Genomic DNA, 15,135 nt, shown 5'->3' on the forward strand with positions numbered 1-15,135 from the left:
ATCTCTCTCTTTCTCCTCTCTCTCTCTCTCTCATTCTCTCTCTTTCTCTTTCTATCATTCTCTTTCTCTCATTCTATCTTAATATCTGTCTGTATTTCTCTCTGTCTTTCTCATTCTCTCTCTATCATCCTCTCTTTCTCTTTCTATCATTCTCTCTCATTCTCTGTCTGCTTGTCTTTCTGTCTCTCTGTCTTTCTCATTCTCTCTCTTTCTGTTTCTATCATTCTCTCTCTTTTTCTCTCATTCTCTCTTTCTCATTCTCTCTCTCTCATTCTCTGTCTTTCTCTCTGCCTCTCTGTCTTTCTCATTCTCTCTCTCTCTCTCTCTCTCTCTCTCGGCCCTTCCAAAACTGGCCAGCCAAATCGAAATGGTCACTTTAAGAGCTCCACACAGCAATAGGGCCCATGGGACAGTGACCCAGCTGCTTGGCAGTTAAATCTGCCAGTGGTTCCATCACCCCATCACTGATGTATTGAGAATACGAGCTAATAAAAAAACACACAGTAAGGCGAACTGTGTTGGGTTGGAAATGTAAGCAAGTGTACTCCCTCGCAATCGCCTCCCCTCTTCCTTAATCTTTGAAGTACCCATATTTAATTCATCAAATGACTTTCCTGCCATTTGTCCCCAGCCCAAATGCAGAAGGGGAAAAAGTAGAAATAAAGCATTTTAAGGAAGCTAATACTTTGTAGCCTGAGATAGCACTGAGGTTTTACAGCTCAATTGATCCCCTTCTGCAACATTTCCTTTTCTTTCTTAACCTCTCAACTAGAGAACAGGCAAGAATTACCCAACCCATTTTCAAGATGGAAAAATGGGAACTTGAGGAGAAGAGAGGTGAAAAGGAATTTCCTGATAGAACAGCTAACATCTATCTGGCACTTTAAGACTGGCAAAACACTCCCCCATGATATTTCATTCGAACCTCATGATTAGCCTATTAGGCAAGCTATGATCATACCCCAATTATGTCCCATTGAGGAAACTGAGGCTGAGAGAGGTGCTTTGACTAGGATCCCATGGGTAGTAAATATTAGAGGCAGGATTTGAACTCAGTTTTCCTAGTTCGACATGTGCAGCTCTATCCTCTCTCCAGAAGCATCAGACTTGTGGCCATCTGGGGGGTTGTGTGTGAGCCAGATTAAAATATAATTGAGGTAAAAAAAATATAATTGAGGTAATGCTTAACAAAGTAAATAAAAATATAGCAAAATCCAGATGATGTTCATTTGCACTTTTCTAAGACAACATAAAACTCCAGAGATCCACTTCTATTTTAGTTTGACACTGCATTAAGCCACTTGGCTGCTTCTCATATCACCTATGATTTCACAATAGCTCTTATTTATATAGGACTTATTTATATCACAGGGCTGATCCCACTCCATCAGAGCTGCGGTGAGGATGGACCATCTGATTGGATGCCCAGCTTTAAACAGAGTTTAAACCTCAGAGTTGTGAGGTCACAGAATCTCAGAACTTGAAGGGTTCTCAGCCATCCTTTAGTCCAATCTGAGCATGAAAAGGAAATCCCTTATTTAATGATAGAGAAATTCTAGAGGTCATTTAGTACAAGCTCCTTCCCCCACTTTACAGAGCAGGAGACTGAGACCTACAGGGATTAAATGTCTAGTCTAAGACTAATAAGGGGTCGGTCTGGGATCTAACATCCATTACCCTGACTCCAAATCCAGCACTCTTTTCATTTTACCATTGCTAATGAAATAATTTCTCCAAGATCCTCCAGTGGTTAGTCAGGATTAGAATCTGGGTCCAAACCTGCTGAGCTGAGTCTTCCCATTATATCAGGCTGCCTTTCTCCATTCTTTGATGCCGGCCGTTAACTGAGATATGGTCCATGCTCGAAATTGGGACACTTCGGCCTTTATGTTTCTAGTAACTCTCAGTTTGTCTTGGAGGCCCCAAAGTTTCATCCCGGACCCCAGCTTCTGGCAAGAGACTGCTGATTCCAGTGCAGCTCTTTGCATTAATTACTAGATCTCTCCTGCCTCTAGTGGACTATGGCCACACTAGCTAGCTGCCACGGGCTCCCGGCAAGAGATGGCAAAAGGGACGCAGAAGATGCTTCTCCCATTGCCTTGGGGACCCGGATGCATGGAATTTGGAAGCCTCTGAATGAGAATCAGTAGCAGCAGCAGCAGCCAGAGGAGCCTCAGCCTGCCTAGATGAGCTCTTCTGCCTCTGAATCTCAGATTCTTCTTCCACAAAATGGTGACACTGATACTTGCCCTAGAGGAGAGTTCTTTGTACACTTTAAACCAGCGTCAAAAACAGAAGCTCCTAAAGTAATGATTATTGTCATGTCAGACCACTTTAACCTCTGTCTGCCTCAGTTTCCTCAACTGTAAAAAGGGAGATTATAATACCAGCCAGTTTCCAAGGTTATTATGAGAATAAAATGAGATGATAAATGTTTTGCAAAACTAAATGTGATGTGTGTGTGTGTGTGTGTGTGAGATATGATTTTATTGCTCTTGTTGATGCATTTTCAAATTTAGCACATTTGAAATCTGGAATAGTTCAGACTGGACTTGGGCTGAAGTTGCCTTGGAATCATTTATGAAAAAAAAGTCAGGGAGGGGAGTTTTCTAGGCAATTAGCGGTGCAGATAAGATCACAGGGGGAATGTTTTACTTACTTAGGAGAACACACTTTAAAAACACCCATTCACTCACAAACAGTTCATGCGCTCATTACAAATTATTCTGATCTCCTCATCGAAGATGGTCCCCGATGGATTCCCTAATGGGGGAGATGGCACCTTGTTAGACTCATTTGAATTGTTGTCTGCAAAGGAAAATAAGAGAGCCCTCTGAGGAGAGGGAAGCTTGTTTCCTTCTTTGTTTTCTGGGGCCAAGACTGGGCGGACCAATTACTTAGAGTTCCAGGTCCTCTTAGCATCTTTTTTATTCATGTGATTATTTAGAGGCCTTCTTCTCTCAAGTGGAAGAACCTCTTTGGGTTCCTCATCTTCTGAGAATATCTCATTACATTAATCTATACACACTATTCTTCAATACTGTATATATATATATACACACACATACTAATACATACAGAAATATAATATATAGAATATATGCTACTTATATGCACATATGTATGTGTGTATATATGTATATATAAAACATACACATATATGTATATATAATACACACACACACACACACATACACACACACATATATCCTACACCCTCACTTTGCTTCTCATCCCACACATCTTCTACAAATGGCAATGATGTGACTATTTTGATGAGATATGGGTCTTTAATTTCTATTGATAGCCTATTGCTGGATAAAAAGAAGCTTCATTTCCATTAGAATAATTCTACTCTTTAGACTTCTCTAATTCAGACTGGTATTCCCCCTGAAATGTAAATGGATGCAGCTTCAGTAAAGATATACTCTTAAAAGCATCCCCCCACCCTGGTCCCCATTTTTGCACTTCTGAACTCCCCCTAGATATCTTTGGGTTTCCTGGCTAAATTTCTTTCTTAAGGATCAGCCCTTCAACCAAGACCAATCTGACTCCCATTGGCTACCAATAGATCCTAGGTCAAGCTGCCTTTGGTCATTGGGTGGTGATTGACTCAGATTGACTATAAATAGCAGTCGTTTCTACTTTGGTCAGAGACCCTGAGGATCTTCCCCTCCCAGATTCATTCATTCATTTATTTATTTATTTAGATTTTTGGGACTAAGCTGAAGGCAACGTCTCCCTTTCTTGGTATCTGTTCCTAAAGTGATTTTAAATCACTGGATACAACTTTTCTCTCTGACTAGCCCTCTGACTCACTTAGCCACGTTTCCATCTTACCTTTAAACTTTGGGTGTTTGAGGTATCTCACAGCCTGGAAATCGATCCCATTGGCTAAGGTCGACATTAGCCGAAGAGATTAATATGTCTGGGCTAGAACTGGGAGCAGCCAAGCCCAGAATGACAAACACACTCCCCTTAACTCAAGGAAATCGTGTGTGATGTCCAGGCGGGGCAGATGCTTGGCTCCATTTTTCCTCAATTTTGTCATTGTCTTATTCTTGGGGTGAAGGACCTTAGGATGGTAGCTTTATAGCTGTGCTATGGACCCCCGAGATCTGATGTAACCGACATGGGTAAGCGAATTACCCACAATCACCCAGGTAATCGGAGGTCAAACCAGACTTTGGGCCCAAGACCACTAATTCAATATCCATTTTCTTTGTCACAGTACCAAGCTGTCTCCCTGATAAAGTTCATTAGAAACTTTCCTTCAGATCTTGGATCCCAGAGTAGTGTAATATAGCAGCAAGAGCCCTGATCTTGAACTAAGAACACCTTGAGTTAAACCTCTCCAATCTCATTTGGAGAGAGTCATACAGACTCATTTTTCTTTCTTTCTTTCTTTCTTTTTTTTTTTTAACATTTTTTTTCTTTATGTGCTACATAGCCCTTACCTATATTATTTTTGAGACTTTTCCAAATCCAAATGTCTTTGCATTTTCACCACAACCTGTGAGGCTGGGGACTCATTTTTACAAATGAGGAAACTGAGGCTGACAGAAATTTATTTAACTTTCTTAGGATCACTGTGGCTATAAATGCCTTATACTGACTCCAAGACCAGCCACTCTATTCACTGCTGTCTCAACTTATGAGATAAGAGGGAGGCTTCAGTGAGATAATGTATGTAAGATGCTTTGCAAATTTTAAAACTCTATAGACACAGCAGCTGTTGCTGTTAGAAAATAATCTCCAGTAAAATTGTACTTAGAGGAAAACGGCTGTAATAGATATTTAACTTAAAGGGTACACCTCCACATGTCCACATATATGTACATACAGACGTGACATATGCACATATATACTCACAAGAGACAGACTTTACATGTTCAATGCCCAGGATCTGGCCATCTTCGGCATACGGCATAGCAGGTGATTAATAAATGCTTATTTTCTGTGGAAATGACCTCTTGGAACGGGGACCTGGCTCACCATGGGTGACGGCAGCATTTAGCCTGTCGGCACCTGCCAGGTGGATTGCCAAATTGCTGTAATTACCCCAATAATTTCGGCACAAAGTTTGTGCTCCCCTTCCCCCACGCACGTGCTTCTCACCATTATATGAATCTTTCAGGCAAATGTGTTTAGGGGTTATTATTTCTAGAATGCCTTAAGATTTACAAAGCACTTTCACAAATATTATCTTGTATTCTCCTCACACAACCATGGAGTGTTGGAGCTGGGATTATCTCAGTATTATAGATGATATGATTTGAAATAAGAGGCAAAGAACTTTCCTGCTGAAAGATGTAGATCAGAGATTTTGAACTAGTTAAGACTTCAGAGGTTACTCAGTAGGGATGTCCTGGAGTCAGTTCATCCTACGGAGAGCTGATTGTTAAATTATCAGTGTGACCATTTATGTGCTGGAAATTGGCAAAAGCTACAAACCAAGGCTTGATTTATTGTTTTATTGGTCATCTAGACTTAGGAAAGTGATGGAGAAAATTTTAATGGTTCGGATTGAACTTAAAAAGGCACCAAGAGCTCATTCCCCACTTCCCGGAGAGGTGATTGTTAAACACTTACCCCATATGGCTGCATGTAGTACAAGCTCCTTATTTTAAAAGATGAAAGAAGTGAAAGCCCAGAGATATAAATGGTTAGACAAGAGATAACAGAGCTTTGAATCTCTGTCCTCTGACTCACAATTCTGACCACAGTGTCTCTAAAGGGACCGTGGAGCTCCTGCCATATTTGATTCAATTTTTTTGCTTTACTTTGTGAAATGAAAAGAAGCTTCTTGAAGGGAGAGGACTCATTTTTGTCCTTAAAGTCCCAGAGCTTCAGATTTAGTGATAAGGTGATTAGTCATGAAGTCTGGAACAGTGGAACTCAGAGTTCCAGACATCTCTCTAAGATAAGAGCTCTTAACCATGGTTTTTTTTTTTTTTTTTTTTTTTTTTTGGGGGGGGGGTCATGAATCTCCATTTTAGCTGTCTGGTAAAGCTTCTGGGGCCCTTTTCAAAATAATGATTTAAAATTTTATTTTTAAAAATATATTTATTTTTATATAATTAAAAAATTATATTTAAACATTTAAAAATTCATAAAATAAAATATATAGAATTACAAAGGAAAGAAATTATATTTAAAATAGGCTACTTTAAAAAAGTTTATAGACATCAAAATAAAGAATATATTAAGACTGCAGAACTCCTAGACTCTGATCTATGGAGGAAATGTTGATTTTCACTGGTAAAGGAGCTTTTCCTGACTGAGAGCTCTCAATATATAACTCTTTAGTCTGACACATATCTATGAATTTATGTAGAATTAGGAGCAACACAGAGAATTCCCAGTACGGGAAGTCACTTCATAGACAGAGATCACTTTTTCTGTATTTCAGTCCACGAATCCCAGAAAGTTTCCTGAATCTAAAGGAAGATAAGTAGTCTATCCCCACAGTCATTCAGGTAGCTAGTATCAGGATCAAGATGGGAACATGAGACTTTCTGATTCACCTGAACCATGCTGCCTTATAATCCCTGATTTTCAGTTGATTGAGTTGAGGGGAGCCAGGCTGAATGTGATTAAGCCTCTTAGGAGGATTTGGACTAAACAAAAACTCAATATTAACTTTGAAATGGATCTCAAACCAAAACAAGCCCATGTTCTTCTCCCTAAGAGAAATCAAGAATGAACTAGTTGGAACTAGATCCCAAACAACAGAATTTCTAAGAGGACTGAAATGTGGCAAAGCCTGACCATGACAAATGAGCCTGGAGCCTTGGAGCTTCTGGGGGAGGGGGTGTCTTCCATTTGAACTTGACCTTACCCATTCTGTTGAAGACCTGGCATCTTGGCCCTCTGTATAAAATATGTTTATCCCCAGGACCAAATTCAATTCAATTCTTCCATCGCTTACTCAGTGCTGGGGGATGCAAGGCAAAAACAAAAATAAAAATTTCTGCTCTCACTTTACAAAACAAAATGAAGCAAACTTACTGCGATGCTACGATGAACGAAACAAAAATGAAAAAATAATCTTCATCCTCAAAGAACTGACATTCTTTTAGGGAAATACAATGGGGAAACTAGCAATGAAATACGACTCACTCTAAGGGCATGAAAGAACATTAACAAATGGGAATAATCTGGAAAGAACTTGCACATACCCAGGCTGAGCTTTGAAGGAAGATATTCTATGAGACAGAAGTGAGAGGATAGTATACATGGTCTCTCATTTGTGGGGGCCTTTCAGACTATATAAAGTGGAGATTTCAGTGATGAACGGCAATATAGAACATTAAATATAAAATAATAAATATATAAATGTAAATAAACCTATATAATATTAAATAGACTTGCAAATGAAACATTGAAGATGGGGTCCAGAATTCTGATGGGCCTCTAGTGTTAAAAATTCCACAATCTATGAGCAAGGATAATTAGCTCACTCATTACAGAAATGGTGCTCTTGGATAGAGCCCAGTGACTCACCCCTCCAGGGAGGAAGGGTAAAAGAACGCCATGTTTTGTTGAAACTCTTTGGAGCCCATTAAGACACAAGGCATCCTATTCTCTGATTTTTTTGTTTGTTTGTTTTCAATTGTGGGTGGAGAGTTGGCTTCTACAAAATCAAGAGAGGAAAGAAGCTAGAATGAAGAAGAATTGGGTTCATTGTCATTTTTTCAGTTCAAATTCTGAAGCCAGAATGTGTACCTTGACACCATAATTGGCTTCTTGCCCCAACATCATTTTCATACACGTTGGGGATTGACATCAGGAGGAAGTGAACATGTGGGCTGGTCCATGTCACTATGGTTAACTGGGGACTCCTTGGATAATCAGGAGGAAGCAGTTTCCGGGAACTGGGTTAGAGCAGATTTCTAGATTCTAGAATCCCGTGGAAGTCGATGATTCTACTATAATTGTCTAAGTTAGGAAGACAGATGTACCATGCAAAGTATTATTTTAAAGAGACTAACACGCCACCTCTTAGGCTTGCGCATGCCCATTGTAATCGACCATTTTTCTTTTATAAGAATGTAAGTTCCTTGAAAGCAGGACTTGTTTCATTTTGATCTTTATTTCCCAAGTTTCTAGAGCAGTAGGTAACATAATAGATAAAATGGTAAATCTAGAGTTAGGAAAATTTTTCTTGCTTAGTTCAAATCTAGCTCCAGACACTTAATAGCTGTGTGGGCAAATTTTTATTGTCTCAGTTCCTCATCTGAAAAATGAGCCGGAGAGGGAAATGGCAAACCATTTCAGTATTTCTGCCAAGAAAATCCCAAATTGGATCACAGTAAGTTGGATATAACGGAAAAACAAATGAACAACAATTCCAATTTTCTAACATAAAGTATAGGTGCTTAATAAATGTTCATTGAATGAATGAATGGAATGATTCTTGGGCATCCTTGGATCATATGTGGACTTTAAGACTCTTTCTCTGGAAAAGTTTAGGGGTATAAGATCATAGATATCTTAGAGACCAAAACCAGAGTGCCTAGAATCACACGATTAATAATAAGTGTCCAAGGCAACCTTCAGTCCCATAACATCTGGATGGAAAGGGATGCTCAGGAATCCAGAAATCAGCAGCCAGATTGATGTGTCTGAAATGTCATAGCAAAGAACTGAGCGGAGTAGGAGCACTCGGATCCAGCTCCCAGTGTGGTGAGAGGCTCCCTCTGTGAGCTTGAATTTCCTTGTCTGTGAAATGGGGCTAGTAGCACATGCCCCATCCATCTCACGGGGCAGTTGTCAGGATCGAGTGAGATATTGTCCCCCAAACCCTTTGGAAATCTGAAAATAGGTTATGAGCATGAGCTTGGATGATGCAATTACACAGAGTCAGAGAGGGGGGAAAGTAATGAGGAGAGAGAGAGAAATTATATCTCGCCAGGGGTATGGAAGAAAAACCACGCCAAGTTTATTCTGGTCACTTAGGAGTTACCTCTTATAAACAAGCTGGAAGGAGTAGACTCCATCTAGTCAAGAACCAGGGAAGGTAATAGCAGGCCAGGGGGAGCATGAGGAAGAACGCCAAGGGAACTATGGGAAGAAGCAGAGGTGGAAGGGCCAGACAAAGCCGGGCTGTCGAATGATGGGAAACGGCCAGCCTGGGGTGTCATGGGTTAGAGACGGCAGCTGTGAGAGGATGTGGCCTGTCAGGTGTATGTGACGGAGACCCTCAGTCCATGACACTGGCTGAGGCAAGAGCCCAAGCAATACCAACGATTCATACTTTCCCTGGTTTGGCGCTCCATTGAGCTACTGAGGAGATGGATGGCCGTCTCCTAAGCTTTTTCAAAGCTGGCTATTACAGAAAACTTTTTTTTTTTTGAGGGCAGTAATGAGACTTTTCTTTTTTTTAAAAAAAGTCCAATGTATCTCTCACACCCGCTGAAGAGGGAAACAAGAGTTTAAATTAACTCCAAATGGCAAAAATCTAATCCAGCCCCAGCTGCCGGCAGGTTTCTGCCTTTCGAGTCAGTCTGAGAGCTGCCAGCTGCTTTCTGATCTCACCCACCATTTGAAATCACCCAGGCTACTGAGCAGAAGTTTTAAAACCCGTGATGGAAATCACTTGACTTATGGCCTTCGGGATCGACAGGTGAGTCCATTATCCACTGGTGAAACAAACCAGAGACTTGGAAATCAGAAATCATAATTATCCATTTGGAATCTAAAAACCTTCCCCAGTCTATGGGGTCTTTCGTATAGTCTAAGGCTCCAAGCTTAGAGAAAAGGGCCCTGGGGATTTAGTCCGAGCTTGCTCCCCAGCTCCTTAACAGACCCCCGTGGTCTTCAGACAGGGACTGAAAATCAGGACTAGTGGGATGTTTTGTCAGGTTCCATGGGAAATGTGCTTTGAGCTCTGAAGGAAAAATTGGAAGAAAGTGAAAGGGAGCATTTAGGTTAGCTCAATAATCCCTTGGATTTAGTCTGGGCCAGGGTATGTCTCCACAGCTAAATTAGAGCACCAGAGAACTGCAGAATTTCAGAGTTGGCAGGGACCTCGACCAGTCCGACCCCTCCCCCAAGAAATCCCATTGCATCGTACCCCAAAAGTCATCGTTACAGACTCAAACCCTCCTCTTATAATGAAACAGCAATTGTTTCATTTCGGGGGCTTATTTTATTCTCAATATTTAATACAGTTGCTGGAACATTTAAGTAGGTGTGGGTGGGTGATGGGGGAAAGTACTAGTCTAGGTCTGAGAACTTCCCAGTGCGGAAACTCCTTCCATCAGTGCAGATTGACAACCCAGTTGGGGAGTTGCTTGGGAGCACTGAGAATTTGAATGAATTCTTTAGAGTCACCCCATCAGTATTGAGCAGAGGTAAGACTTGGGACCGGGTCTCAGTGACTCCAAGGCCAACCTTTTCTTCACCATTATTCACTCTCCCTTTGCACATAGTAAGCATTGAATAAATATTATTGAGTTGAATTGATCGAGGACCAAAAGTTCCTGCCCGTCTTGGAACAATTATACACGACCCTTCCTAGACTTTAAATAAATGAACCTCAGTTTATAATGCCTGATACATAGAAGTCCTATTTTATAGATGAAGAAACTGAGGCAGACAGTGATTAAGAGCCTCCCTAGCTAGCAAGTATCTGAGGCCATACCTGTAGTACTTATCTTGCAGATCCTATAAATAAGCATTTTATATACCTGGAAGCATGACATAAATATATACACAGGCATATATGTATAGATACATAAACATACATATAATACATATATATACATAGTGTATAGATACATAAACATATATATAATACATATATATACATAGTGTATAGATACATAAACATATATACATAATACATATATATATACATAAACATATATATACATATATACATAGTGTATAGATACATAAACATATATATACATAGTGTATAGATACATAAACATATATACATATATATACATAGTGTATAGATACATAAACATATATACATATATACATAGTGTATAGATACATATACATATATATACATAGTGTATAGATACATAAACATATATACATGTATATACATAGTGTATAGATACATAAACATATATACATATACACATAGTGTATAGAAACATAAACACATATACATATATATAATACATATATATACATAGTGTGTGTGTGTGTATGTGTATATATATATATACACACACACACATATATATACACACACACACACACACACACATATATATATACACACACATATATACCTATGAATATACACACATACACACATACACACACACAGTAACTGAAGATTCTGAGACCATATTTGCTCCTTGGCTGTCACGGAGAGAGTAGGGCACTCTCCTCCTGCTTTGGGGCTCTCCTGCCAATGTTTTTAGTCATGGCCATGCTTAGCTGCCTGTAGAAGTGGCGTTGGAGGGCAGGTGGCCATCACATCACTGCTGGCTGCCAGACGGGCATGGAAGGGAATGTCTGCGTCTCACGCCAAAGAGAGAAGGGCACCACGTACATACGCTGCCTCCGCGGCTCCTCACCCTTCCGGACAGCACGGCTTTTGCACTTGGCCCGGCCACATGGTAGATGATCAGCCAGGGAAAATAAGAAATAACAGTGAGCACGACAATAATCATCACAATAATAACCAGAACACAAATTTTTAAGACTTTAAAATAGCAACAAGATCTCAATAAATTGAATTGAAATGTCATCACACGACGGACTGTTGCCCACAATCTTCTGAATGTACGTAAAATTAATCCATAGAAATTGAAAGAAGAGCGCTTTAATAGATGTCAGTATTCCAAGTGTTTGTAATTTCTAAGCGACATGGAATGAAAAGCTTTCAAACTATCCAGAGATTGGTCATGTGCCGGCAGGATGAGATCCCCAGTATGTCACCCTCAGACATACACTGAGCAAGTCCCTTAAGAACCGTCAGCATCGAGGGACAGCTAAGTGGTTAGAGGATAAAATACCAGTCTTGGAGTCTGGAGGATCGAACACCAGCCTCAGATACTTAGTAGCCGTCTGATCCTAGACAAGTCACAATTGCTTCCCCCCAAAAAACCCTGTCTGCCTCAATTTTCTCATCAATAAAATGGGGTTCATAACAGCTCCTGCCTCTCAAGGTTGTGAATATCAAATGAGATAGTAATTATAAAGTGCTTAGCATTGACACATAATGAGCACTATGTAAATGTGAACTGTTATTATTATTGTTGTTATTTATTATTATTACTCCTCAGTACAACCCTGAAAGCTCAGTGCTACTATCATTCCTTTTTATAGATGAAGAAACTGAGGCAGACAGTGATTAAGAGCCTCCCTAGCTAGCAAGTATCTGAGGCCATACCTGTAGTACTTATCTTGCAGATCCTATAAATAAGCACTTTATATACCTGGAAGTATGACATAAATGCCTCTTATTATTATCCAGTAACAAGCCTGTCACTGTTATCTTATCACTTTGAAGTCATTGTTTATTTAATGTGTTATAAAAATGCCTCCTTAAAAGCCAGGAGCTAGCTCTTGCCCCCTGGACGTCCACTAGGACATCCGGAACATCTGCTGCATTTGCAGTCAGGTTCAGAGATGACTCAGCCTAAGGAGATGCTGCCAGGACTAAATCTTGCCTGTCTTTAAGTCCAGCTTAAGGCTTTACCTCCTCCATGGCACTTTCTCAGATGATTCAGGGATGTGATTTAGCTCTTTCAGCTCTGACTAGTAGAATGTGGGTTCCTGGAGGACAAGGACTGTTTGTAGATACGTTTCGTTAGTGAGTATCATGAAGCACCCACTATGTGCCAGATCCTGTGCTTACCACTGAGGGTACAATCAATAATAAATGTTTATTAAGTGCCCACTATGTATGTGCTAGGCACTGTGTTGAATTGGATACAGAGAGAAAACCAAGTTTCTTGATCTCTTTGATTCTTCACTGCTCTGGGACTCAGTTTCCTCTACTGTAAAATTAGGGCTTAGATGGTTTCTGATACACTCTAGATCAGAAATGTTTAATTTTTTTCAGGCGCCATGACAGTCACTCTGGGAACCCCAGGCCTGTCTTGACTTCTAAGATCCTTCTCGTCCTCCTCCTCTTTCCGTGGGTAGAAAATACCCTCCTGCTCCTTGTCCCAGCCAAACTTCTTTGGCAAAGCTGGAAGAACTCATATAGTCACTGTGTTAAGGGAAAAAACACCTCATGAATTCAGTTCCAACAGATGTAAAAGTCGTAAAGAGAGCTCCGTCTCAAGCCACCCTGGGTAATACTGAAGGTCTAGTTAAGCCTTTTGGTGCAGGTTTGCTGTTCACTCCTTCATAAGTTAGTGTTGGGGGCACTCATGCTGCCATGTCACTGGTGCTGCCCATTGTGGGCCCACTCAGCTTTCTTGCCTTGGAGAGGTAGAACGTATTTGGCAGAAAACAAAATCGGTGTGTTAGAAACAATTTTTTTTGGATATAGTTTGTTTTTACATATCTGCATTTTTCAGTGTAGCTCCTGCCTATCCAAAGACCAACCCTTATAACAAAGAATAAGATAAGAGAGAAAAGAACAATCCAGAAAAATTAACATATTAAATGTTATATGTAATGCTCCATATCCATGGGCTCCTATTTCAAATTCCTTCTTTTCTCTCTCTCTCTCTCTCTTTGTCTCTCTCTGTCTCTTTCTGTCTCTGTCTCTTCTTCTTCTTCTTCTTCTTCTTCTTCTTCTTCTTCTTCTTCTTCTTCTTCTTCTTCTTCTTTTTCTTCTTCTCTGTCTCTGTCTCTCCATCTCTCCCTTCTTCTTTCTCTGTCTCTACTTTCTTCTCTCTGTCTGTCTCTGTCTCTCTCTTCTTCTCTCTCTCTGTCTCTCTATGTGTGTGTCTGTTTCTGTCCCTCCTTTCCCCCCTCTCTCCTCTGTCTCTTTGTCTCTCCTTTCTCTCTCTCTGTCTGTCTTTTTCTCTGTGTGTCTCTGTCTCTTCCTCCTCTCTCTCTCTCTCTCTCTCTCTCTCTCTCTTTCTCTCTCTCTCTCTCTCTCTCTCTCTCTCTCTCTCTCTCTCTCTCTCTCTCTGTCTCTTCCCTTTCTTCTACAAAAAATCTGATTCATAGAGGGAAAGCTTCAAACCAATGTTTTCCTTCTCTACAGATCAGTTTCAAGCCTTTCAAAAGAAGTGTACTTTGTCATCTGTCTCTTTTTCACTATTCTTCTCCTTGTCCTTTCTGTCAGCTACAGTAACGAGTACATTAAGCATTTATTAAGTACCCACTAGGTGCCAGGCTTTGAGCTTGACTCCTGGGGAATTAAAAGACTAAAAGTAGTGGTCCCTGCTCTGAAGGAGCTTATTTTGTTGTTCTGCCACAACTTGCCAGATATTGATGCAAAATAAGTTTAAGGCAATTTTTTGTTTGTTTTTTTTTTGAAGAAGATCTGATAAGATAAATCTTATCAGAAACATCTGGGCATAGCTGAGAGCCACCCAAGGGCATAGGTCATTTTCTAAGGGACTGCCTTGGGTGGACACTGGGCTAAGTGCTAAAGAAGACAATGCTTGCCCCCCAAGAGTCTGCATTTTGTCGGGGGGCCTACATGCACAGGGCCATGCAAAATAGATTAAAAGTACATAATGGTACCTATAGAGTGAGAACTAGAGGGGATCCTGGAGGCTGAGTCCAGCCTCCTCATCTCACAGAAGAAGAAACTGAAGTCTAAAGGGATTAAGTGATCGGCTCAGGGTCACGCAGCTAATTAAACATCTGAGACTGGATTTGAACTCATGTCCTAGTGGCAATAAACCTAACACTCTCCTTTCATTATACCACGTTTCCTCTCAGGATTCTACCAGGTTGATCAGGGAGACAAAGGGAGCACAAAATCCTAGAGAACCGAGTTCAGGATAACGATTGTGCCTGTGAGATGGAGAATTACAAAATGAAGCAATTCCTTTTACAAAAGTTGGTTAGAATCTCCAATAAGCATTTATTAGACACCTTCTGTATTCTAAGCACTGTGTGGAGTGCTGGGGCTTCAAAGTCCCCCTGAACCCTCCTGCAACATCCTCTGAAACTTATCTTTTTAGATAGCTGTCTAGAGCACCCGATCATTAACTTGCCTCATATTTATATAACCTAGATTTTTTTGCC

General features: G+C 40.4%; 1 protein-coding gene across 1 annotated transcript in view; it reads left to right on the forward strand.

Annotated features, from left to right (window-relative positions):
* The window catches only part of EBF2 (EBF transcription factor 2), a 257,455-nt gene that overhangs the window by 184,272 nt on the left and 58,048 nt on the right, over nucleotides 1-15,135 (forward strand). The window lies entirely within an intron of this gene.

This window comes from Antechinus flavipes, chromosome 2 (assembly GCF_016432865.1).
Source record: "Antechinus flavipes isolate AdamAnt ecotype Samford, QLD, Australia chromosome 2, AdamAnt_v2, whole genome shotgun sequence".
NCBI classification, from domain to species: Eukaryota; Metazoa; Chordata; class Mammalia; order Dasyuromorphia; family Dasyuridae; genus Antechinus; species Antechinus flavipes.